Raw genomic sequence first — 25,315 nt, forward strand, 5'->3', positions numbered from 1 at the left:
ATTAGGAGAGTAGGTTTGAGAAAAAGAGAGAGGAAGAGGAGAGCAGAGGAAGAAGGGAGGTATGATAGAAATTAGCATGACCTTTCTTTTCCCAATTGTGTCCCTCTGAATTTAATTTGCTAAAAAAAAATGCCTTGCTGCTCTTTGTATCATTAAAACGCTCATATTTTTCTATCGTGAATCTGCATCTAATTCCCTATTTGACAGTCTTGTACAGGTAGGTTTTTCCGTTTGTATTTATCTGAATTATGTTTCTGAATAAATTAAATGTCTTGATTTAGTTTCGGTCTAATGCCCCCTAGACTGTTATACAGGGTTTATACTGTGTGAACAGAGATAAAGGGACTCTGCCTGAGAAATGACTATGTAAAATGGCCGCCACTTATCGTGAGGTTAAAATGAGCCTGGTGGTCAGGTTGAAATGATGTGCAGACCAGTTTGGCCAAGTTAATGAGCACAGCATGACACCTCATTTCTGATGGGTAATAATGTGATATGCTAATATCTTAGCCTGCAGGCAGTAGTGGACATGGTGGTGGGGATACATACACATAAGCATGTATGCACGCACACACACACGCATATGCTTGCATACATGCAAGCACACACACGCACAAATTAGCACACACAGCACGTACACAATTGCAGATGCAGAGACAGGCCAGAACAGTGCGTGCCTAAATCACTTTATTTCTAACACTGAATTCCATCTGACAAGTATATATTTTTCTCTCTTTCACCCCCTTGCTTTTTCTCTCTCTATATTTCACTAATTCACTCCAAAATCAAACCACCAACCTACAATGCCTATAAAAATATAAAACCATCACTATCCATCCATCCATCCATCCATCCATCCATCCATGCCTATTCACCCCAACCAGTCCATTCTTCACTTTAACCATAAAAGTATCCAAACATCTACTGATCCTTCGATCTACGATCCATACCTACTCCTTCACATCAAACCATTTACCAACAATCTATCCAAACATCTGTCGATACTTCCCTCCCTCCATCTATCCACTCCCATCTACCCCTCAACATCCATCCATCCACCCACTAATCCATCCCTCCTCTCCTACCTGAGCATGCGGACCAGGGCGGGGATGCCCCCGGACTTGAAGATGGCGAGCAGGCCCTCTCTCTGGTGGGACAGGCTGTGGAGGACGCTGGCAGCACAACGGGCTGTCTCCATGTCTCCCGTGTTCTGCATGGCCCGCACCACCGCCGCCACCATCTGGGGGGACTGCATCAGCACCCGGCGAGACGCCTCTTTCCGCGTCAGCTGGTTCACGATCATGGCCGCCTTGTTGACCACCACCTGTGGGGAATGAGACAATGCCTAATTGTGAATTTCTGTGCATGCAAAATGGTGGCATTGGCTTGGGACCCATTGTTAGGTCTGCACATTTCTTTAGGGTCATGGCTTTAAGGCATAGCTGATTTCAAACGTTGCACTTCAGCAATTCATTGGTTCATTGAACATAGGCATTGATAACAAGATTCAGGAACAGACCACGCCTTGAGTTTGAACTGTGAGTAGAAGACAGAGAAGGACTAGGGTTCATCATGACTTTCAATCATAATCAGAACTAGGCTTCAACACAAGCAATGTTGTACACTGAATCCTTTAAGGACAGCTGAAATGATGTTAAATGACAATATAAACCTATAGAGGATTTGTTTCTGGGGTAGTCCTAATCTGTGTCCAATCTAACTGGCTCAGTCACGACCTTGACAAGCACAGCCACAGCCACAGAGAGCTAGGAGCTAGTCAAGCATGGAACTGGATCAATGCTAGTCAGTAGGACGGTGCTCAAGTGTGAGGAGGGACAGCACACAACAGTGACAGCGTCAATGTCACTATTAAGGACATAATGGTACAAGAGATACAGTGCCTTCAGAAAATATTCATACCCCTTGACTTATTCCACATTTTGTTGTGTTATGGCCTGAATTAAACATTGATTGAATAAACATTTCTCACCTATCTACACACAATACCCCTTAATGACAAAGTGGAAACATGTTTTTAGAAATGTTTGCACATTTATTGAAAATTAAATACAGAAATATCTAATTTACATACTTTCTAGAAGCACCTTTGGCAGCAATTATAGCTGTGAGTCTTTCTGGGTAAGTCTCTAAGAGCTTTCCAAACCTGGAACGTGCAACATTTGCCCATTATTATTTTCAAAATTCTTCAAGCTCAAATTGGTTGTTGATCATGGTACTTAGACAACCATTTTCAGATCTTGCCATAGATTTAAATCAAAACTGTAACTCGGCCACTCAGGAACATTCACTGTCTTCTTGGTAAGCAACTCCAGTGTAGATTTGGCCTTGTGTTTTAGGTTATTGTCCTGATGAACTGAGAATTAATCTCCCAGTGTCTGGTGGAAGGCAGACTGAACCAGGTTTTACTTTAGGATTTTGCCTGTGCTTAGCGCCATTCTGTTTATTTTTTATCCTGAAAAACTCTCCAGTCCTTAACGATTACAAGCGTACCCATAACATGATGCAGCCACCACTATGCTTGAAAATATGGAGATTGGTACTCAGTAATGTGTTGTATTGGATTTTCCCCAAACATAACATTGAATTTTTTTTTGCAGTATTACTTTAGTGCCTTGTTCTAAACAGGATGCATGTTTTGGAATATTTGTATTCTGTATAGGCTCCCTTCTTTTCACTTTGTCAATTAGGTTAGTATTGTGGAGCAACTACAATGTTGTTGATCCATCCTCAGTTTTCTCTATCACAGCCATTAAACTCTGTAACTGTCACCATTGGCCTCATTGTGAAATCCGTGAGTGGACTTGGGCTGTTGCAGTGACCATGTTATCGCCACACAGGCAGTCATGAGTCGTGACCACAGTAAAATTCCATGTGACTGTTGAGTCACAGTAATCTCATTTTATGCCCTCTGGACATGCTTTGGTAGTACCCAATTTGCTAACTACCATCAGGACCTAATGGCCTGGTACTCAGGCCTCTATTTTCCCTCTAACCACTCTGACATCCATGAAAATGCTTCGACAGAAACACATCAAATACTTATCATCAAATCAGTTGGCCTATCATACTTTAAAAGTCACCTCACTGTGATGATTAATACGAAGAAAGAAGTTCAACAGCAGGTTGAAACAGTGAATATTAACGTGGTTGTCGTGGATGCTGTTTCAAAGCCTAACACAACGAAATGGACAGGTGATGCATATTAAAGCTTATGCATAGGCTTATGAGCCCAAGCCAGAAAAAAAAACCGACATTAAAATGATGATTGTGCCGTTATACAACACACAGCCTAGAGCATATTACACATGGCAGAAAAACATTAAAAAAACACTGATTTAAGACGTCTTGGTATGTAATTGTTCTAGGCTACGCTCCAAAAGTAAACAAATTTGTGTAATGGCCTTTGAGTGTGGACTGTATTATTATACATACTGGATGGACTGGTTATCTTATGCTACTCTCCAAAATGTATATCCACGAGTCTGGGAGAGATCATATAGCCAGGCCTAGGCGATGCTGTTGGTTCATTGTTTGTGCAGGACGGCTTACAGTTAGCCTACAATTAGTGAATTTGTATTTGATTTTGAATAGCCTCGTAATAGGGATTTTTTTACAAATATTTTCATAAATAATTGGGAGTCACATTACCTTCAGCTATACAGAATATCTCACCACCATGCATTTCCATCTCCTCCTCTCTCTCCTTTATCCTTTCTTGGGCACGCAGACGGGCTGTCAACAGTTGTTTTGTTGCAAAAAGACGTTACTATTGATGTTCCCGAACAGATTTAGATTGGTTTCCCAAATTAAGCACTGGGTAGCTGCAGGAAAAAGGTTTGAGAGCCCATGGTATTTAGAGTTTGGGCGGAATATCTCCTGTCGGGCAGCGATAGCGTGCTCCTCAAACAGTGTTTGACGCGTGGAATGAAACAAGTGTTTTTATATTTATTTCACAGCTGCTCATATTAACCCTTGTGTGGTGTTCGGGTCCGTTGACCCATTTTCAATGTTTACTAAAAGAAAAATCATACAATGAATATTTTTTTCAACCAGAGATTCATTAGCCTTGGCTCATTTTCTGTGAAGAACATGTAAAAGAACACATTTTCATTGAGTGCACACTGTGCATCCCCCTACAAATGTGTATTACATATGTGGTGTTCGGGTCCACTGGACTGGGTAATAAAAGTGTGTAAAAGTGTGTTTGTAGGTGAAAACAAGTAAAAATGTAAACAAAAAGTTTTGCTGCGTGCCTTCACTCTGTCTTCCTCCTCCCTGAGCCTGCTGTTTCAACATAGCACCAAGAACCTGTCTGTCTCTCTCCCTGTCTCCCGCTTTTCTTGCACTCTTTACCCTTTGTAGTGTGTGAAACTACACAATGTATTGCGGGTACCTGCACAATGTTATTACAATACATCATTTTTTCGATACATTGTAAAAAAAAAAATGCTGTATTTTCTCACACTCTACCCCAGCCAAGTGCAAATTGGGGGAGGGACACAACAAAGAAATAGCTTTGCATGTGTGGCTCCTTACCACAATCAATCAGTATGGCAAAAAGAATCTCTGCTCAGAGGGCCTTAGCCATTTGCTTTGCAGAGAGAGAAGATAGTGTGGAAGAAGCGTCTTCCACTTTGAAAGATGAAGTATTTTCAGAATATTAGGATCATGTCTCTGTCAATTCGGAGTCTGACAGTGAGTTGGAAGAAGAGGATGAGATTGACCCTCAGTCAGCCCCAGGACCAGCCCGTCAGCAGCCAGCTCGCCAGCCCCAGGAATAGCACGTCAGCAACCAGCTCATCAGCAGCTTGCAGGCGGAGAAATATGGATGTAGAAAATAAATTGAATGGTCTTCTTGCCCAAGGAATGAGCCACCCGCATGGCTGCCAATGTGATGCGGATGCAACCAAGGTCGACGCGGATGGCGGTTACTCATGGGCAGGACATAAAGTCTTCTTTTGAACTGTTCATCGCAGACACCATGTAGAAAATCATTCTGGACAGCACTAATTTGGAGGGAAGGCGTGTTTTTGGAGAGAGATGGAAGGAGATGAACCAACTCATTTACATGCATACTTTGGGGTTCTTATCATTGCTGGTGTTTTCAGATCCAATGGGGAATCAACAGAATCCCTGTGGGATGCAGAAACTGGCAGAGAACTTTTCCGTGCAACAATGTCTCTGGAAAACTTCCACATTATTTCCAGGATTATCCGCTTCGATAACCGAGACACCGGACCAGCTCGGCGGCAGAGAGACAAGCTAGCTGCAATCAGGTCAGTGTGGGACGAGTGGGTGGACCGCCTTCCCCTATTTTACAACCCTGGGTCCAACGTTACTGTTGATGAGCAGCTTATGCCATTTAGGGGCCGCTGCCCCTTCAGGCAGTACATACCGTCTAAACCTGCAAAATATGGAATCAAGATCTGGGCTGCCTGTGATGCTGCTTCATCATATGCGTGGAACTTGCAAGTGTTTACGGGGAAGCCAGATGGAGGAGCCCCTGAGAAGAACCAAGAGATGCGGGTTGTCCTGGACGTGACACAGGGATTCCGTGCCCACAACTTCACATGCAATAACTCATGAGTACGCTGCATAGGGATGGGAGAATCTGTGGCAAGGAACATAAAAAAACGGAAATCATAATTGATTACAATGCCACAAAAGGAGAGGTGGAAAATTTAGACAAGCTGGTGACTGGCTACAGCTGCAAAAGAAGAACCCTACGCTGGCCACTTGTGATATTCAACGCGTTTGTCATCCAGATGGCATTGAACCCAGATTGGAACAGAGGGAAGCTCCAGAGGAGACGGCTCTTTCTCGAGGAGCTGGGCAAGGCATTGGTAAGACCTCAAATCCAAAGGAGACAACATATCCCAAGGACCCCAGATTCTGCAGCCATTGTGAGGAGGATTCAGGAGGAGGATGCTGGTGCCCCATCCGCCCGACCTACAGAACCAACAGCTCCAATACCGGACGTAAGTGTGAGTGATGTTGTTGCATTTGTGTGCGCCTGACTCTCTTACCTTGGCCTACTGTAACTATATAACGTATGCGACTGAGTGAGACGTTAGTACAATTCCTGAACTAAGTGTTTTCATCCTTCTAGATTGCAGCCGGTAGCAACAAGAAGAAGCGCTGCGATGTGTGTGGACCCAAGGACAGGAAGACACAGAACACATGCAATAAATACATATGCAACACACACACATGAACACCACACAATTATAATAACATAGTCCTACAGTCGGCCAACTCATATTCCGTTCTTCTGAAATACATTTTCTTCGTATCATAATGTTTATTTAGAACTGACAAAAAAAAAAAAAATGGATGCGTTGTGATGGTGTATTTTAAATAGATGTATTAGACGCTTGTTAAATGTAGATGTTTCAAAGGCGAGCCTCAGCAGCTTGTACGTGTGGAAGCCTAGAGATGCTAAACGTGTTGATGTTAATTAACGGTAAATTACCATGAGACCGGCAGTCTTTTGTGTGACAATAACGGGCTGACACATTTCATGATCGCCACAGCCATAGGAAGGACGCCTGTTATCTTTGTAGTGACTGGGTATATTGATATACCATCCCAAAGTGTACTTAAAAACTTCACCCTGCTCAAACGGATATTCAGTGTCTGCTTTTCCCTTGTCACTGTGGTTGAATCTGTGGAATTCACTGCTCTACTGAGGGACCTTGCAGATAATTGTATGTGTGGGGTACAGAGATGAGGTAGTCAATCAAAAATCATGACGAACACTATTATTGCACACAGAGTCCATGCAATTTATGTGACTTGTTAAGCACATTTTTACTCCTGAACTTATTTAGGCTTGCCATAGCAAAGTGGTTGAATATTTACTGACTGAAGACATTTTAGCTTTTCCCTAAAAAAATATAGATATATTTCTAAAAACATAAATCCTCTTTGACATTTTGGGGGTGTTATGTGTAGGACGGTGACAAAAAAAAGAGGCAATTTAATGAATTTTAAGTAAAGGGGTGTGAATAATTTCTGAAGACACTGTACATTAGATACACATAGTACACCCGTTTATCTTACAATAGTCACTGGCTGAATCATTTCCAAATCAGCCTATTTGTTTAAACAGTGTCCTAGAGTTTTATCAAAGATTGATCCCAGCAGGCAGCAAGAGGCGGTTGGGGGGGGGGGGGGCAAGGTCACCATTGGAATGTCTTTAATCTAGAAATCAAAGACCATCTCTTCTATTTGATTAGCTGCATCACTAATTCATTAATACTGATTGAAGGTTCAGATAGTTTTTTTTAATAGGAGCACATTGGAAATAGTGTTGTTTAATACATTCATGTGTTAACACGCTGGGCTTTGTGAAAATGGGATTTATATCAAAGGTACGTTTTTTTTGGAACTCTTAGAGGTTAGTTACCGCATCATCATCGGCCAGCAGCTTGGTGAGCTCGGGACAGGCGCGAGTGGCAGCTCGGCGTCATCCTGGTAGTTAATGAGGTGGACGATGGCGGTCTTGAGGAGCTGCGAGGGCTCAGTTAGCCCGCTGGACGTTGGTCTGCTGACCCGGGTCAGTCTGAGTGGACAGCACCGCCTCGCCTCCACCAGGGCTCTGGGAACATGGCCGCTCTCACTCGCTGGGCCCGTGTCAGGGTGTACTGGGCCTCCATCTCTGGTGGGAGAGAGGGATAAGAGAGGGATGAAAGAGGGAGGAGAAGGGAGGAGGAGGAGATCATTGATACGTGGATAGATATATCCATAGATAGTGTTTCAAACTAGTGATAGTTTTCAGAAGAAGAATCATGCCTATTTTAAGACATGAAGCCAGTCCAAACTGGCCTGTGTATGTATGTGATGGCGTATGAGCGAGTGGAGTGAATCACAGCATGATTATGACATTGAATGAGTAAGTGTTGACCTATTTGTACAGACAGACAGGAGATGTAGAGAGACTGAAAGAGAAGTAGAGCAAGGGGGAAAATTGGAATGAGAGAGAAAGGGAGGGATGGGAAGAGAGAGTGGGAAGTGGGAATGTGAGAGAAAGGGAGAGAGAGAGAGATAACTTATACCTGTAGGGTTTTCCACCAAGGTGGTGGTAACGGCAATACTTCTTGGCGCTGTACTCTGTGCCCTCATCATCTCGCACGGTGGTGGCGCTGATTGGATGCCGGAGTCGTGGCATAGTACGTCTGCTGCCACTCGGCCACCTTCACTGACCCCTCTGCCTCGTTCACTGTGAGGAGAGGGAGAGACAGAAGAGAGAGTGAAAGAAAGAGAGAGGGAGAGAGAGAAGAGAGAGCGAAAGAAAGAGAGAGAAGAGAGAAGAAGAGAGAGAGGGAAAGAGAGAAGAAAGAGCGAAAGAAAGAGAGAGAATAGAGAAAGCGAAAGAGAGGAGAGAGAGAGAGAGAGAGAGAGAGAGAGAGAGAGAGAGAGAGAGAGAGCGGACAGGTTGGAAGAGTGACATAGCGTCTAATTATCCCTTTTCACCAGCCTAGACCCTGGATTAACCTTTTGACACAGTGGATATGTAAAACGGGCTATAAAAATAGTGTGATTGATTGACGGAGAGCAAGTGGTCAGTTGTCTCCCTCGGCACCATATTCAGACACTATACTTATGCTCAGCCACTCTGAAGGGACACTGAGTGGACGGTTGCTCGTGTGTTTCTAGGGTACAGCAACACTGTGCTCCAAACTTTGGTTAATCAAGAATGATTCTTAGCAGATTAAACGAAGCCAGCGAGTCTTTAACAAAATACTTACTTTGCATGGATATCATCACTGTCCACTCTCAAAACTGGCCTTTGGAGAGAACTTTCTGGAAGAAAGGAAGAAAGAGAAAGAGAGAACATTAGACCAGGAATCATGGCCCTTGCAGCGCCAGGGTTGTGGGTTGGTGTCACTACTGTAAGTCGCTCTGGATAAGGGCGTCTGCTAAATGACATAAATGGAAAACGACCATCAGAGAGCTAATAAATCTGAAGAAAAACAAAAACGAATGCATCCAGAGCAACTATACATTGCAATGCCCTTATTGCTGCGGGATAGCTCTAGTACAAACAATGGAGCATCTACTGTAATAACTCGTTGTATAAACAACTAGGCGATTATCTGCCCGGTAACAACTGAAAAGTTCATAAAACGCCTTTGGCTGTTGATTTCTTTCATTGAGTCCAATGCTCCCATGTAAGTGAGGCACAACTAAACTAGATACTCCAAACCATGTAAAATGTCACATTAAACTTAATATAATATTAAGTGTCCCCATAAAATCGAAGTAAGTTTGTGCAGCACGACAGTATGGACTGAGAGTGGCGTAAATGGGACAGACTCCATATCCCGTCCCTACGGTACAGCCCGGCCCAACTACTGCAGGGCGGGTGGGGGGGGAAGAGAGACGGTGACATTTAAGAAGTGGTGAGCGTCACGATCCCTGAAAAGGTTTCTCCTTTCCGTTCGCAGAACAATGCTTAATTCATGACTATAATTAGGCCAATGGTGGAGATGAGCGACAGAGGGAGGAGGCTGGCGGTGGTGTTGCAGAGAAATAATCCAACTGCATTACGGGAAAGAGCATTGTCCCCTGCTGTTTGTGACAAAAATTCCCCAAGAGACATCAGAGAGCTTTTCTGCATGTTTGTCGCAAATAGCTGCAAAGTACTCGCTGGAAAGAGCTTAATCAATTATTGACCCTAATTTTGGGTGGGAAATCTTGTTTTTCTTCTATCCTCTGAGCTAATCAATGTCTGAATTGGCCATTCTGCCAAATAGCTCAGATCTATTTGCTAACCACTTACTGAGCAGCATATAAAACAAAGTGATAAATGCATGAGTGAGTGATCTAGGCTACTTGGAATGTGTGGTTATGTGGAGCGCAATATGAGTGTGTCTGTGTGTGCGTGTGTGTGGTGTATGTCCACTGTCCATGTACAGTTGAAGTCAGAAGTTTACATACACTTAGGTTGGAGTCATGAAAACTCGTTTTTCAACCACTCCACAAATTTCTTGTTAACAAACTGTAGTTTTGGCAAGTCGGTTAGGACATCTACTTTGTGCATGACATAAGTCATTTTTCCAACAATTGCTTACAGACAGATTATTTGACTTATAATTCACAGTATCACAATTCCAGTGGGTCAGAAGTTTACATACACTAAGTTGACTGTGCCTTTAAACAGCTTGGAAAATTCCATAAAATTATGTCATGGCTTTAGAAGCTTCTGATAGGATGATTGACATCATCATCACTGATGTCAGGAAGTTAAAGCTTGGTCGTAAATGGGTCTTCCAAATGGACAATGACCCCAAGCATACTTCCAAAGTAAAATGGCTTAAGAACAACAAAGTCAAGGTATTGGAGTGGCCATCACAAAGCCCTTACCTCAATCCTATAGAAAATGTGTTTTGCAGAACTGAAAAAGCGTGTGCGAGCAAGGAGGCCTACAAACCTGACTCAGTTACACCAGCTCTGTCAGGAGGAATGAGCCAAAATTCATCCAACTTATTGTGGGAAGCTTGTGGAAGGCTACGTGAAACGTTTGACCCAAGTTAAACAATTTAAAAGGCAATGCTACCCAATACTAATTGAGTGTATGTAAACTTCTGACCCACTGGGAATGTGATGAAAAAAATAAAAGCTGAAATAAATCATTCTCTCTACTATCATGTACTGGTGATCCTAACTGACCTAAGACAGGGAATTTTTACTAGGATTAAATGTCAGGTATTGTGAAAAACTGAGTTTAAAAGTATTTGTCTAAGGTGTATGTAAAAACTTCCGACTTCAACTGTATGTGCATCTGATACTAATCTTGTTCGAAGCGAGATATCTAAAACTCATTATGCTAGCCTGTATATAAACCACATTTTCTCCATTCCGAATGAGAAATAGCTAACAAATGATGACAGATACACTCTCTTTAACTGAGCTTAAACTGACTGGAAGGCAGACGGAGGACAAAACAAATGAGCAAAGCGTAACTGCTTTTCTCCAGGCATGGAAAACGGCTCATACATTTCATCATCAACCCCTTCACAACGTAATGAAGTGTTCCGCGTGACTGACAGGTAGATGAAAGACCTCCAGTTTCCACACCAACCACACAATCACCCATAGAGCCAATGAGTGAGGGCCTCGATCCGCACCCACACTTAGAGATAATGCAGCCTGTCTGTCTGACACAAAATGGCAGGGTGACATGAAAACAGAAGCATAACTCATAAAAAGCAGATTTGGACATTTGGACTGTCATAACAGGCTTTCAGAGAGCCATTTTATCAAGTTGACCGTTCGATGTTCACCTCAGCGGCACCTTGAGAGAAAAAAACCTGAATGTTAGTTCTCGATATAAAACATTTGGAAACCTCCACTAAGACAAACTGACAATTCTCTTTAGCACAAGGGTGTTTTTGACAGAAGCCGTCATTCTTAAAGTTTGTTTCTGCAATCTCTACGGACACGCCTTTTTCTCGCAACCTCTTTTTCCTATCTCTCTCTCTTTCAATCCATCCCTCATGTTCTCTCTCCAAGGACACCTAATCTCTTTGCTCATTTTCAGCCACACCATTAAACTCTCTATGTTGTATTTTCTCAATCGTTCCTTCAACCCTCTGTTTAATTTATTTTTTTTTTCCTTCAAATGTTTTTTTCTCCCTTTTTCCTCTTTCCAAACCTCTGTTCCTCTCTAAAGTCACTCTCACTCTCCCTCTCTCGTTCTCCATTTATTCTGGAGAAGATAAAAAAACAACTCCACCATTCTCTCACTGTCGTTGGGACACACACAAGGCTTCTGGGAAATAGCTTTTTTAATTGTTGTTGTTATGATGCCACGGAGCCTGTTTCCCACCAAGTCATTAATCAAACTGGCCATGGAGTGTCTCATGTCGATGCACGCACACACGCACACACACACGCACACACACACAAGCCCCAAGAGCCAGTTGGTCTAGTCAACGGTGGCCAGGGATAATATTTAGTTCATTAAAAAGCACTTAAAAACACTGGTGGAATTTAAAAATGGCTTTTTACAGAACTGCCTTGACATAATGAAATAATACACTGTTAGCATATTTCTCTTAGATTAACCTTCTTCATAAATGTTTATTCAGTTTATCTGAAGGCTTTGGTTTGCTTCAAAGGGCGAAATCTCCTCTGTTAACCCTGCTCTCTGATTTAGAAAGAGAAGGATATTTTTATTTCCTTTTACATTAGATACTACTTAAAGTAGGCTATACACACGTACTGCTGGGTTTAATCTTGGTCAGTTGCTTTGAAGAGTATTACTGTAAGTGTGTGTGTGTGTATACGTGTGTATCCTCATAGGTCAAGGACAGAAATAACCAGGGCAGGAAAGAGCAGGAGAGGAAATTCCTGTTTTCTGTCCATTGTCCCAGTGAAGGTCACGAGTATATTAACGTAATCAATTTTTTCTCTTTCCTTTTCTCTATATCCCATTCTTTATTCCACCTTTACAAGTCCCCTGCTTGCTTTCTCAATAATTCTTGGCTTCTCTCCTTGTATGTTTCTACTTCTCTCTTGTATTCATCTCACATATCAATTTCTCTCTTTCTCTCTTTCACTCACACACACAGTACATCAAGGCTGCTGTTGCCAGGGCTCTCAGGCGCAGGAAGGATGTTTTTGGACGGCGCACAGCTGAACAATGACATACCAGCAGATCTGCCTTCTTCTATTTGACCTCAAGGGTCTGTGCAAGTTTGGCAGTCTGCGTTTGTGTGTGCGTTTGTAAGTCGTAGGGCAACAGGTTGTGTGTGATGTGTTTGTGTGTGTGTAAGACGTATTGATGTTGATGACACACATATGTATTGATGACTGACTCACGGGTCCTTGGTACTTATACTACACTGTGGATCAAAATGTGTGTGGGTGACTGATAGTGAGTGTGTGTGTGCAGACAAGGTCAACGGTCACCCCGTCTCTCCATGACTGACTCATCTCCGGGATCTGATAATGAGATGACAGTCTCTCTCTCTCTCTCTCTAACTCTCTAATCGCAATACACACCGGGCCATGCAGATGAAAGCAGCGGCCGTTTATTTGGCATCACATTCGGCAGCAGACACGCCATGTTTGCCAAACTCCTGGAGTGGATCTGATGACACCATCACTCCCCCCCGCCGGTCGCCCTCCAATTACAAACCCGGACAGTGTTCCCAACTTTCCTTCCCCCCATACCTGTGCTACTGATCTCAGACCTGTGAAAAGCTACTGCTGTTGCTGTTGTTAATTCTATTTCTATGTTGTTGTTCCCAAGGGCAAGCACTACGCTTTTGGGGGCCTTAAGTGAAAAATTGTTTTCCCTCCACCTTGCAGGAAATCATTTTAGTGGCCCAACTCTTGACGGTGCAGTGAAAAAAAAAGTTTTAAGAGTTCATTTTCTGCAATTCTACACATTTTGCCATGGGGTGTAGAGCAAGTTTTTCCATTTGATAACTAATTTCATTCAAATATGCTCATTTTAACATTGGGAGGAGATAAAAGTGTGCAGTTCTGCCATTTTGCCATGACTTAAGCCATGTTATGCTATCTGAGAGAGAGTGACTAACAAAATAAATAGGGGCCCCCTGGAGGTCAGGGCCCCTGGGCACGTGCCCTACATGACCAGTCGATAATTCGACCATGATCAGTACACGTTTAGATAGCTGGCTAGACTAACTTACCAATCAAAAAAATCTTAGCTGACATGGGCTAATTGAGTGACTATCAGTGACTGACATTACAAGAGAAAAACTGCTGATGCAAAACCAAATTTAGAAACTGCACCTGTATTCTACTATTCTAACTCTCAAAAGTAAGTTGAGACCATGACTGAGCCCCCCCCCCACAAAAAAAAAGTGTGGGAACCTAAGCGGTCGCTTATGCCGCTTATGCCCAGGGATGGCCCTGTTGTTCCCTCCACAATGCTCTCCCACTGTCCCTAGACCTGTGAAAAGGTGCTGCTGCTGCTGTTATTCTAAGCTCACTGACACTCTCCCACTGTTCTCAGACCTTTGAAAAGGTGCTAGTGCTGCTCCTGTTGTTGTGCCCTCCCAGTTGCTCTATTCACCCACTGTTCCTAGACCTGTGAGGAGCTGACTGCATGTTAAGTAGTGATCCCTTGTTTGGTGACTGACAGTAACACGTTGTACTTTGATAGGTCAGGCTGACCTACGTATTTCCAGTGGAGACACAACCACCACACTGAGCTCTAGAGAAACCATCACACTGAGCTGCAAATGAGTTTGGAGAGTGGACGCTGTGCAGAGTTCTGCTTTTGTCCTCCCAACCTAAATAATTCAAGTGTTTACAACACCCTTCTGTCACCATCACCCTGACAGCAGCTCAAATGTCACTTAAAGGGATAGATCAGGCCAAATTTATATTTGAGTCGAATTACCATTACCTGAGTTGTCTGAAGGCCATGGTGACAGAATCCACAAGAATCCATTAGTTACTTCTGCCACGGCGACGAGTTAGCACCTTGTGTATTCTAGAGAAACCATCACACTGAGCTCGAGAGAAACCATCACACTGAGCTGCAAATGAATTTGGAGCGTGGGTGCTGTGCAGAGTTCTGCTTTTGTCCTTCCAACTTTGTCAAAATTCATGAATGTAAACAGCCAAAAGGATGTTAGCAATGCTGCACTACAAGCCCAAACTTCCTCAAAAACACTTAAAACGACTATATTTGCAGTATTAAGCGAATATTCCAATGCTCTGATTGTTCAATTAATCCACTGCTGAGTTTGTTCACAGCTCTGGTAATCAATCTGTGAGTGCCCAAAGGAATACAATAAAACTTTATTGTACATTTTACAGCAAAGAACAGAAAAAGATGCGGAGGTGCGACTACATGAGTAAAAAGTTCCAGTTTAAAGTGTAAAATGTTGGTCCCATGAGCTGAAATAAAAGATCCCAGAAATGTTCCATACGCACAACAAGCTTTTTTCTCTCACATTTTGTGCACAAATTTGTTTACATCCCTGTTAGTGAGCATTTCTCCATTGCCTAGATAATCCATCCACCTGACACATGTGGCATATCAAGAAGCTGATTGAACAGCATGATCATTAAACAGGTGCACCTTGTGCTGGGGACAATAAAAGGCCACTCTAAAAGTTGCAGTTTTGTCACACAACACAATACCACAGATGTCTCAAGTTTTGAGGGAACGTGTTCCTCATCAATCTACATATAATTTATTTTTGCACATGTATAAAAAAATAATATATATATCACATTTACATAAGAATTCAGACCCTTTACTCAGTACTTTGTTGAAGCATCTTTGGCAACAATTAACAGCATCAAATCTTCTTGGGTATGATGCTACACGCTTGGCACACCTGTATTTGGGGAGTTTCTCCCATTCTTCTCTGCAGATCCTCTCAAGCTCTGTCAGGTTGGATGGTTGGATGCACAGCTATTTTCAGGTCTCTCCAGAGATGTTCGATTGGGTTCAAGTTTGGGCTCTGGCTGTGCCAATCAAGGACATTCAGAGACTTGTCCAGAAGCCAGTCCTGTGTTGTCTTGGCTGTGTGCTTAGGGCAGTTGTCCTGTTGGAAAGTGAACCTTCACCCCAGTCTGAGGTCCTGAGGGCTCTTGAGCAGTTTTTCATCAAGGATCTCTCTGTACTTTGCTCCGTTCATCTTTCCCTCGATTCTGACTAGTCTCCCAGTCCCTGCCGATGAAAAACATCCCCGCAGCATGATGCTGCCACCACCATGCTTCACCGTAGGGATGGTGCCAGGTTTCCTCCAGACGTGACGCTTGGCATTCTGGCCAAAGAGTTTAGTCTTGAATTCATCAGACCAGACAATCTTGTTTCTCATGGACTGAGAGTCTTTAGGTGCCTTTTGGCAAAATCCAAGTGGGCTGTCATGTGCCTTTTACTGAGGAGTGGCTTCAGTCTGGCCACTCTACCATAAAGGCCTTATTGGTGGAGTGCTGCAGAGATGGTTGTCCTTCTGGAAGGTTCTCCCATCTCCACAGAGAAACTCTTGAGCTCTGACAGAGTGACCATTGGATTCTCGGTCACCACCCTGACCAAGGCCCTTCTCCACCATTTGCTCAGGCCAGGTCTAGGAAGAGTCTGTGGTTCCAAATTTCTTCCATTTAAGAAGGATGGAGGCCACTGTGTTTTGGGGGACATTCAATGCTGCAGAAATGTTTTGATACCCTTCCCCAGATCTATGCCTCGACACAATCCTGTCTCTGAGCTCTATGGACAATTCCTTCGACCTCATAGCTTGGTTTTGCTCTGACATGCACAGTCAACTGTGGGACCTCATATAGATAGGTGTGTGCCTTTCCAAATCATGTCCAATCAATTTAATTTACCACAGGTGGAAGCCAATCAAGTTGTAGAAACATCTCTAGGATGATCAAAGGAAACAGGATGCACCTGAGCTCAATTTCAAGTCTCATGGGAAAGGGTCTGAATATTTATGTAAATAAGGTATGTTCTGTTTTTTTTATTTTTTTTTATTTTGAAAACATTTCTAAAAACCTTTTTTCGCTTTGTCATTATGGGGTATTGTGTGTAGATTGATGAGGAAAATATTTTATTTAATCCATTTTAGAATAAGGCTGTAACGTAACAAAATGTGGAAAAAGTCAAGGGGTCTGAATACTTTCCGAATGCACTGTACATGCAAGTTCTTCTATCAGAATACAAAGATTGCATTGACAAGATAGGTCGCATTGTAGTCTGACTTCGTTCAGATCTGGCTGTCCACCTCAGGTGGTGGTCAGGGATATATTGTGTGCCAATTTCTCCTCAGTCTAGCGCATACCGTGGGGTGACGTCATCAAGACTCTGCCCACAAGTCTCCAGAAAACTTGTGCTTTGGGAACAAGAGACACCTTTAAAATGTTTGAGGAAATACGTTCCAAGCATGTAAAGGGATGTGTTTGCAATCCTTTTAGCTTTGCTTGCTAGCTAGCTACAGAGGTTAGCTGGCTAGTTAGTTACAGTAGTTAGCTAGCTACAAGTTGGTGTTGTGTTATTTTCATATTTAGCCAATTCCAGCATTTGCAGAATGCATATTGGGCATTTGAATATAGCATGGGAAAAGGGAATCCGGACACAATGTGGACATCGTGGACACATTTACAGTTGAAGTCGGAAGTTTAGATACACTTAGGTTGGAGTCATTAAAACTCGTTTTTCAACCACTCCACAAATTTCTTGTTAACAAACTATAGTTTTGGCAAGTCGGTTAGGACATCTACTTTCTGCATGACACAAGTCATTTTTCCAACTATTTTTTTACAGACAGATTATTTCACTTATAATACATTGTATCACAATTCCAGTGGGTCAGAAGTTGACTAAGTTGACTGTGCCTTTAAACAGCTTGGAAAATTCCAGAAAATTATGTCATGGCTTTAGAAGCTTCTGTTAGGCCAATTGACTTCATTTGAGTCAATTGGAGGTGTACCTGTGTACCTGATGTATTTCAAGGCCTACCTTCAAACTCAGTATCTCTTTGCTTGACATCATGGGAAAATCAAAAGAAATCAGCCAAGACCTCAGAAAAAAAAATTGTAGACCTCCACAAGTCTGGTTCATCCTTGGGAGCAATTTCCAAACGCCTGAAGGTACCACGTTCATCTGTACAAACAATAGTACGCAAGTATAAACATCATGGGACCACACAGCCGTCATACTGCTCAGGAAGGAGACGCGTTCTGTCTCCTAGAGATGAACGTACTTTGGTGTGAAAAGTGCAAATCAATCCCAGAACAACAGCAAAGGACCTTGTGAAGATGCTGGAGGAAACAGGTACACAAGTATCTATATCCACAGTAAAACGAGTCCTATATCGAAATAACCTGAAAGGCCGCTCAGCAAGGAAGAAGCCACTGCTCCAAAACCGCAATAAAAAGCCAGACTATGGTTTGCAACTGCACATAGGGACAAAGATCGTACTTTTTTGAGAAATGTCCTCTGGTCTGATGAAACAAAAATAGAACTCTTTGGCCATAATGACCATCATTATGTTTGGAGAAAAAAGGGGGAGGCTTGCAAGCCGAAGAACACCATCCCAACTGTGAAGCACGGGGATGGCAGCATCATGTTGTGGGGGTGCTTTGCTGCAGTAGGGACTGGTGCACTTCACAAAATAGATGGCATCACGAGGTAGGAAAATTATGTGGATATATTGAAGCAACATCTCAAGACATCAGTTTAGGAAGTTAAAGCTTGGTCGCAAATGGGTCTTCCAAATGGACAATGACCCAAGCATACTTCCAAAGTTGTGGCAAAAATGGCTTAAGGACAACAAAGTCAAGGTATTGGAGTGGCCATCACAAAGCCCTGACCTCAATCCTATAGAACATTTGTTGGCAGAACTGAAAAAGCGTATGCGAGCAAGGAGGCCTACAAACCTGACTCAGTTACACCAGCTCTGGCAGGAGGAATGGGCCAAAATTCACCCATCTTATTGTGGGAAGGTTGTGGAAGGCTACCCGAAATGTTTGACCCAAGTTAAACAATTTAAAGGCAATGCTACCAAATACTAATTGACTGTATGTAAACTTCTGACCCACTGGGAATGTGATGAAAGAAATAAGTCATTCTCTTTGCTATTATTCTGACAATTCACATTCTTAAAATAAAGTGGTGATCCTAACTGACCTAAGTTTTACTAGGATTAAATGTCAGGAATTGTGAAAAACTGAGTTTATATGTATTTGGCTAAGGTGTATGTAAATGTCCGACTTCAACTGTACATGTAGGTGTAAACGCATGATGTGTTTGGAATTCCATGATCAGAATAGAAAAACTGCATTACTGTCAAGTCTAGTCACAGCCTAGGTCATCTAGAATCAGCTTGCCCTCCTCCGATGTTAACCTTAACTAGGATATAAAATGTAAAACTGGCCTTAGATCAGTGTCCTGAGGTTAACTTTGTTCTACTCCCACCTGTGAAGACGAAGGCTTAATTATACACTTTAGTATTCCATATAAGACATTGGCTTGAAAAGAACATGTTGATTCCACAGCAACATGGCACTGCATGATGAAAGGCAATATGAAAGGTTTTAAAGAGAGTAGCTGGTTCAGTTCAGGGTACTTTTTGCTACTGGAGTTTCTTATTCCTCACAGTGAGTACATTTACATGATCAGTTTAATATGACATTATTACTGTGTATGTCAGTAGGCAGATTACGCAATAGTCATGTAAACACCTTACTCTGCTAGTCTTAGTCGGCGTAAGGTCAACATTGAAGTAATTATACGCCGGTTAAAACGTCTGGTTTTCTAAGCAATCTTTGAAATTATGAGCACATATAAACACTTTCATTGGCGTTCCAGCTGTGTATTTTCATATGCATGTGCTAGCGCCAGCCGAGCGAGCCTACCTCTTTAGCACTGCCATCTGCCCGGTACAGTTGAAACCGGGATTCATCTGCGAAGAGAACACTTCTCCAGCGTGGCAGTGGTCATCGAATGTGAGCATTTGCCCACTGAAGTCGGGTTACAACGCAGAACTGCAGTCAGATCAAGACCCTGGTAAGGACGACAGGCACGCAGATGAGCTTCCCTGAGACAGTTTCTGACAGTTTGTGCAGAAATTCTTCAGTTGTGCAACCTACAGTTTCATCAGTTGCCCGGGTGGCTGGTTTCAGATGATTTCGCAGGTGAAGAAGCTGGATGTGTAGGTTCTGGGCTGGCGTGGTTACACGTGGTCTGTGGTTGTGAGGCCGGTTGGACCTACTGCCAAATTCTCTAAAACGACGTTGAAGGCGGTTTATGGTAGAGAAATTAAAATTAAATTCTCTGGCAACAGCTCTGGTGGACATTCCTGCAGTCAGCAAACCAATTGCATGCTCCCTCAAAAATGTTGACATCTGTGGCATTCTGTTGTGTGCCAAAATTTGTTGACACATTTTTGAGTGGCCAGCACAAGGTAATGCTCATGCTGCTCAATCAGCTTCTTGATATGCCACACCTGTCAGGTGGATGGATTATCTTGGCAAAGGATGCTCACCAACAGGGATGTAAACAAATTTGTGTACAAAATTTGAGAGAAATAAGCTTTTTGTGCACATAGAACATTTCTGGGATCTTTTATTTCAGCTCATGAAACATGGGACCAACACCTTATATGCTGCCTTGATATTTTTTTCAGTGTAGTTTTCACATACAAACTTTTTGAGAAGAATCAAATATTCTTCAAAAAAATAACATGTGGTAGAACATTTATTTTGATTGGTGATTTTCTGCATTTATCAAAGTGCCATCAGGTAGCCTGATTTCAGATGTATCCATGTAAACCGGATTATTAGGAAAATCGTTCTTCTTGCAAAGCATGTAAACTTTTTAAACGAACTATTATATTAATCTGACTATCCACAATAATCACATTATTGTGTGCATGTAACCATACTCAGAGAAGATATTGTTTATAAGGGATAGACGTATACTAGACGTCTTTTATATGTAAAGCCTTTACAAGCAATATCTTCACTTGCTCCCTTTATAGAGGCAACTGTATGCTTTCCTTTTCTGACTTTACAGAATATTACCCACCTCTTTCTTTGCCCCAACTGCCATTTCTCTGTGCCCTCTCTCTCCCCATCAACCAGATTTCTCTCTGAGAATAATATCTGCTGAGTCAAACTGCAAAACCTCGGCAGTTTGTACGGTATCTCCCTCTCTCACAACTCCTTAATGCCGTCTGCTCCCCTCCTCTCCCCGCGTACCTCTACAGACTCTATAACCAAGCAGCACTCCCTTATCTTTCTATAAGGTATTTGCTGAGTTAGAGGGTATAGTATGGCCGGGAGCTCAGGGATCTAAAGTCTTTAGTAAATCTGAGTTTACATACTGCGCTCAGCAGGAAGTGCCCTACAGGTCTATACATATGTGGGTCAAACTTCTGTTGAGTGGGGTGTCTCACTTTAAACATTCGGGCCTCTGCTTATTAAAAATCCTAAATTACTTGGAATGATCATTTCGAGATATTCCTAGAGATCTAGCCTACCTATACAAGCGCACACAACATTTCCAGTTCTCTGCTGCCAATGACTGAAACTTATATCTCCCTCTCTAACTTTAAGCATCGGCTGTCAGAGCAGCTTACCGATCACTGTACCTGTACACAGCCCATCTGTAAATAGCACACCCAACTACTTCATCCCCATATTGTTATTTATTTATGTTTTGCTCTTTTGCACCCCAGTATCTCTACTTGCACATCATCATCTGCACATCTATCACTCCAGTGTTAATGGTAAATTGTAATTATTTCGCCTCTATGGCTTATTTATTGCCTTACATCCCTACTCTTCTACATTTGCACACATTGTACATAGATTTTTCTATTGTGTTATTAACTGTACATTTGTTTATGTGTAGCTCTGTGTTGTTGTTTTTGTCGCACTGCTTTGCTTTATCTTGGCTGGGTCGCAGTTGTAAATGACAACTTGTTCTCAACTGGCCTACCTGGTTAAATAAAGGTGAAATAAAAAAAAATAATAAAAAATGTGTCTAGCTGAATCACCTCATCCTCTGCAAGTGGCTACACTCAGCAGTTAACGAACTCCATAGGGTAGATGATCTAATATGAATAATCATCAATCAATACAGACTGATCACTGGAGGATGGCGGGTGATCATTAACTGAAATGATGTCACTAATGTACTTATGGAGATCGATGAGGTGATTAAACATGGCGCACTCACAGAATAGGATAGGAGAATATTGGGAATTAGTAGATGTCAACGTAGCATCCTGCGCTCATGTTTCCATGTGAACGAGAGCAGCATGGACTAGCATTCAAACTCAGAGGTAACAGCAGGGTTTAGGCTAATTTGTGCCATAGCTCAGCCCTATGCAGTATATGATTAAAGCTCAGCCAAGGGCCAGGTGTCATAAGAAACTCTCCAAATGAGTCGCGGAGGGTGAGAAATGATTTGAGCACAACAAAAAACGTCCCTGCTAGTGGTGAACTTTCTATGGATTTCAATGGAATGATGGGACAGACCAGAGAGAAAGGAATTATGGTCTATTGTATTGGACCAACTAACCAAGACATTATAGCCAGGACTTTTTGCTCTCACTTTTATTCAGTTTGTTCAAAAGAACTGCCATTCACACAAGCACAATACAAGTGATGAGTTTGGTTGTTCAAAGGAGGCTTTAGGAATACATTTCTGTAATAATGAGTTGGCATAAGAACTTAGTGTGCTACAAACTACAAAGCTGGCCAAATGTGAGAAACAGAATAAATAAAAGCGGACCAAAAGGACAGTCAATTATTTCCCAGTAATTTACAGAGACTTTGTTCCCATAACAGTAGTAGCATTGCCTCACATGACTGGCGAATTACCTCATATCTGCCACGTAAGTGGGCACAGCTCACAAGGAACCGAGCACAAGGGAGATGAGGATACAGGTCAAAGAAGAGACCCCGAAAACTGCTTTTTCGGGTTCACAAAAGGACATGCCTAACCTCACATGCCCCCAAAGAGGAACAACTTATTTTCTATCCCTTTCTCCTAATCTTAAATTGCACTGGCAAGTGCTGTGCCCCGCAGAGATAAGGTAAAGAGACACCAACGGGCCAAACGTTTGAAGGCCAGGTAACAAATGGATACTGTCACGACAGTGTCATGAATTAATTAGTTGGCCATTCTTCAGAATGCACCCAGTTCCAGTTCCCAGCCAGACTCATCCACTAAGGGAACATCAAGAGGAGACTTTTCAATGAAGTGTGAAAAACTATTTCCGACTTTTTGTCAAGAATCGTAATATTCCCCCCAATGGGCTACTTAACGTTGGCAAAAAAAAAACAACAACAACTGCAGCTTTCTGTTCTAAAGACTTCAAAAAGTCCTGTAGCTGGTGGCTCAATTCAAAGACACCAGGCAGACAAGACAGACAGTCTGGCTTTAAGCAGTTGCATCGCTTCCCGCAACTTCAAACAGCCACCAAAGATTTGAGAAAAACAGAGCTACAGGGTGATTATCGAAAGTGAAAAATCCTATTATCATCCACTTCTGAAAACAGTCATGAAATGACGGCTGGCGTCAATTCAGCAGCGGTTTTAGAATCTAAATTTAGCCTATAAAAAATCCTTGGAAATCGGGATGCATTTTTTTTGTGCGTGATGGCTGCGCCTTTGATGTCAACCTGGAAGCCTTGTTGGCTAATGAGGTGTGGGAAGGGGATGCTGAAATAAAAGACCTCCACTTATCTCCTGCCTGTATCCCAACACAGCAGTTTCAGTACAACAGGATAACCAAGTCTGCCACGCACGCACGCACACACACACACACACGTCTCTGTGGGGAATGAAGGCCCTTTCATCTTCAGTCTTCAGTAATCCGCTGCTATTAGCAGTGCAGTGGAGGGAGGGAGTCGCGTAGCGGCCCTGGGATGACGGATATGTGCCAGCATGGCGGTGACTGGTGAACCTGAGAGGCAAGCTGAGGCGGCAAATAGAACAATCCCTCTCATCTCGACAAGCTCTGCACATGGGACACGGAGAGGGAATTAATCCCTAGGAGGCTCGCTAATTAACGAATGCAAAACGTATTTGAGCCTAACGAGACTTCCGTCATCATTGCCTTATCAACGCCTCCCTCGCTCGTTGTGAGTCTGCAAGCTAAGCTAATCATAGTTTCGAGAAATACTCTACATGAGGCTGCTGAGAATCAGAGTATGGAAGAATGGATACTGAACGATAGCCTGTGTTTGGTTTGCTAAACTGCCGTTGGACATGCAGTTATGGAAACGAAATGAGGTACACTCAACAGTAGCAAATTAAATAGGGATAAACCTGCGCAACTGTGTGAAACATAAAATGCAAATTAAAGAGCATGAAAACTCTAAGGAGTTGATGCCCGGTTTGTGGAATATATTCAGCCAATTATGCTTTTCAAAACACTAGCCTCCGACTGTGCTGTCTGTTCAGCCAAGGCCAAAGCTATGGTCCACTGAAACAAGTTTATTGCGAAAAATGAAACCTTGAAAGTCTGCTACAGGAATAAAATAAACACATTTGTCAATAACTTCACCCGAATCGAATGCTGAGTGGGAGAGTGTTGTTGGAGAGGAAATGGATTTCATGTTTCATGTTGAGTGGCGATTTTATCATGTAAATCTTGGTGGGGCAAACCCCCCCCCCCATTTTTTAGCAAAGCCACTACAAAACACAACACTAAACAATACATTAATTGCACTATAACGGTGACAAACGGTCCCCACAAACTGTCAGGACCTACATAAAGCTGTCCCAACAGCAGAGTCCCAACAGCAGTCCCAGAGCCTTATCTGGCAGCGAAACAGTTAATTCAGCCTCATTTACTTAGAAGAACAGAGGTGATATGACTGACTTGCTTAAACAAATGTGGTTTCTACTGACAATTGAGATGCACAAACTATGGCATAAGGGGACGACGAGCGGATAAGAGGCAATCCGTAATTGTGATTAAGACATTAATGAGCGAGCTAGGACGGACGGAGTCAATAACTATTTGTTCAGCGATTTTGAAATGTACAGCGACAGAATTCAGAACATGGGCTGTTCTTACATTATTCTCCCTGTACACCAAGTCAGAACCGTAGAATAAATAAATGGGGCATATAAGCAGACAATGAAAGCTTTTACAATATTTGATGATGAAATTTCTCCCAAAAAATCTATAAGCCACATGTGCACCACCAAGTCAGAACAGTAGGCTAAGTTATTAGGGTGAGGCTACTACACAACATACACTTAGTATGACTTCCTTAGCTACAGTATACATATCTCCCTGGCATATTACATAATTTATGCAGCAGCATACAATACATTTTTTGACTCACCTTGTTATGCTGCATTCATTTGAACAGGAAGGAGGCACAGAGGTCCTTGGTGGGTAAATTTTGTCAACAAACTTTGTCATCAAAGTCTGGCATTCTCTGGATTTATGGTGCTTTCAAGACAACTGGGAACCCTGAAAAAACATGGTCAAATCATGATGACGGCAGTGATCTTCAGGTCGGAGAAAGAGGCCAGAGTTCCCGACTTGGAATTCCTAGTTGGATGACCGTTCAAAACGTATTTTCCCAGTCGGAGCTCGTTTTTTTTTCAGAGTTCCGAGTTGTCTTGAACTCACTGAAGTCTGAGATTTCCCAGTTGTTTTGAACGCGGCAGAAGTCATGGCCAATGTTGAATGTTTATCCTTTTAAGCTTGGTCCACACACCCACTCCACTGATTAGCAATCTAGTGATTGCTTTGCAATGCTTGCAATTAACCACTGATTCGAGCCAAACCCCTCATTGTTGAATTTGTAATTTCCAAATTGTT

The 25,315-nt window shown here is 42.6% G+C and overlaps 1 pseudogene; it reads right to left on the reverse strand.

Annotated features, from left to right (window-relative positions):
* LOC111981105 (junction plakoglobin-like) overlaps positions 1-25,315 on the reverse strand; it is a 70,034-nt pseudogene that overhangs the window by 13,140 nt on the left and 31,579 nt on the right.

This window comes from Salvelinus sp. IW2-2015, linkage group LG20, assembly GCF_002910315.2.
Source record: "Salvelinus sp. IW2-2015 linkage group LG20, ASM291031v2, whole genome shotgun sequence".
In the NCBI taxonomy this organism is placed as follows: domain Eukaryota; kingdom Metazoa; phylum Chordata; class Actinopteri; order Salmoniformes; family Salmonidae; genus Salvelinus; species Salvelinus sp. IW2-2015.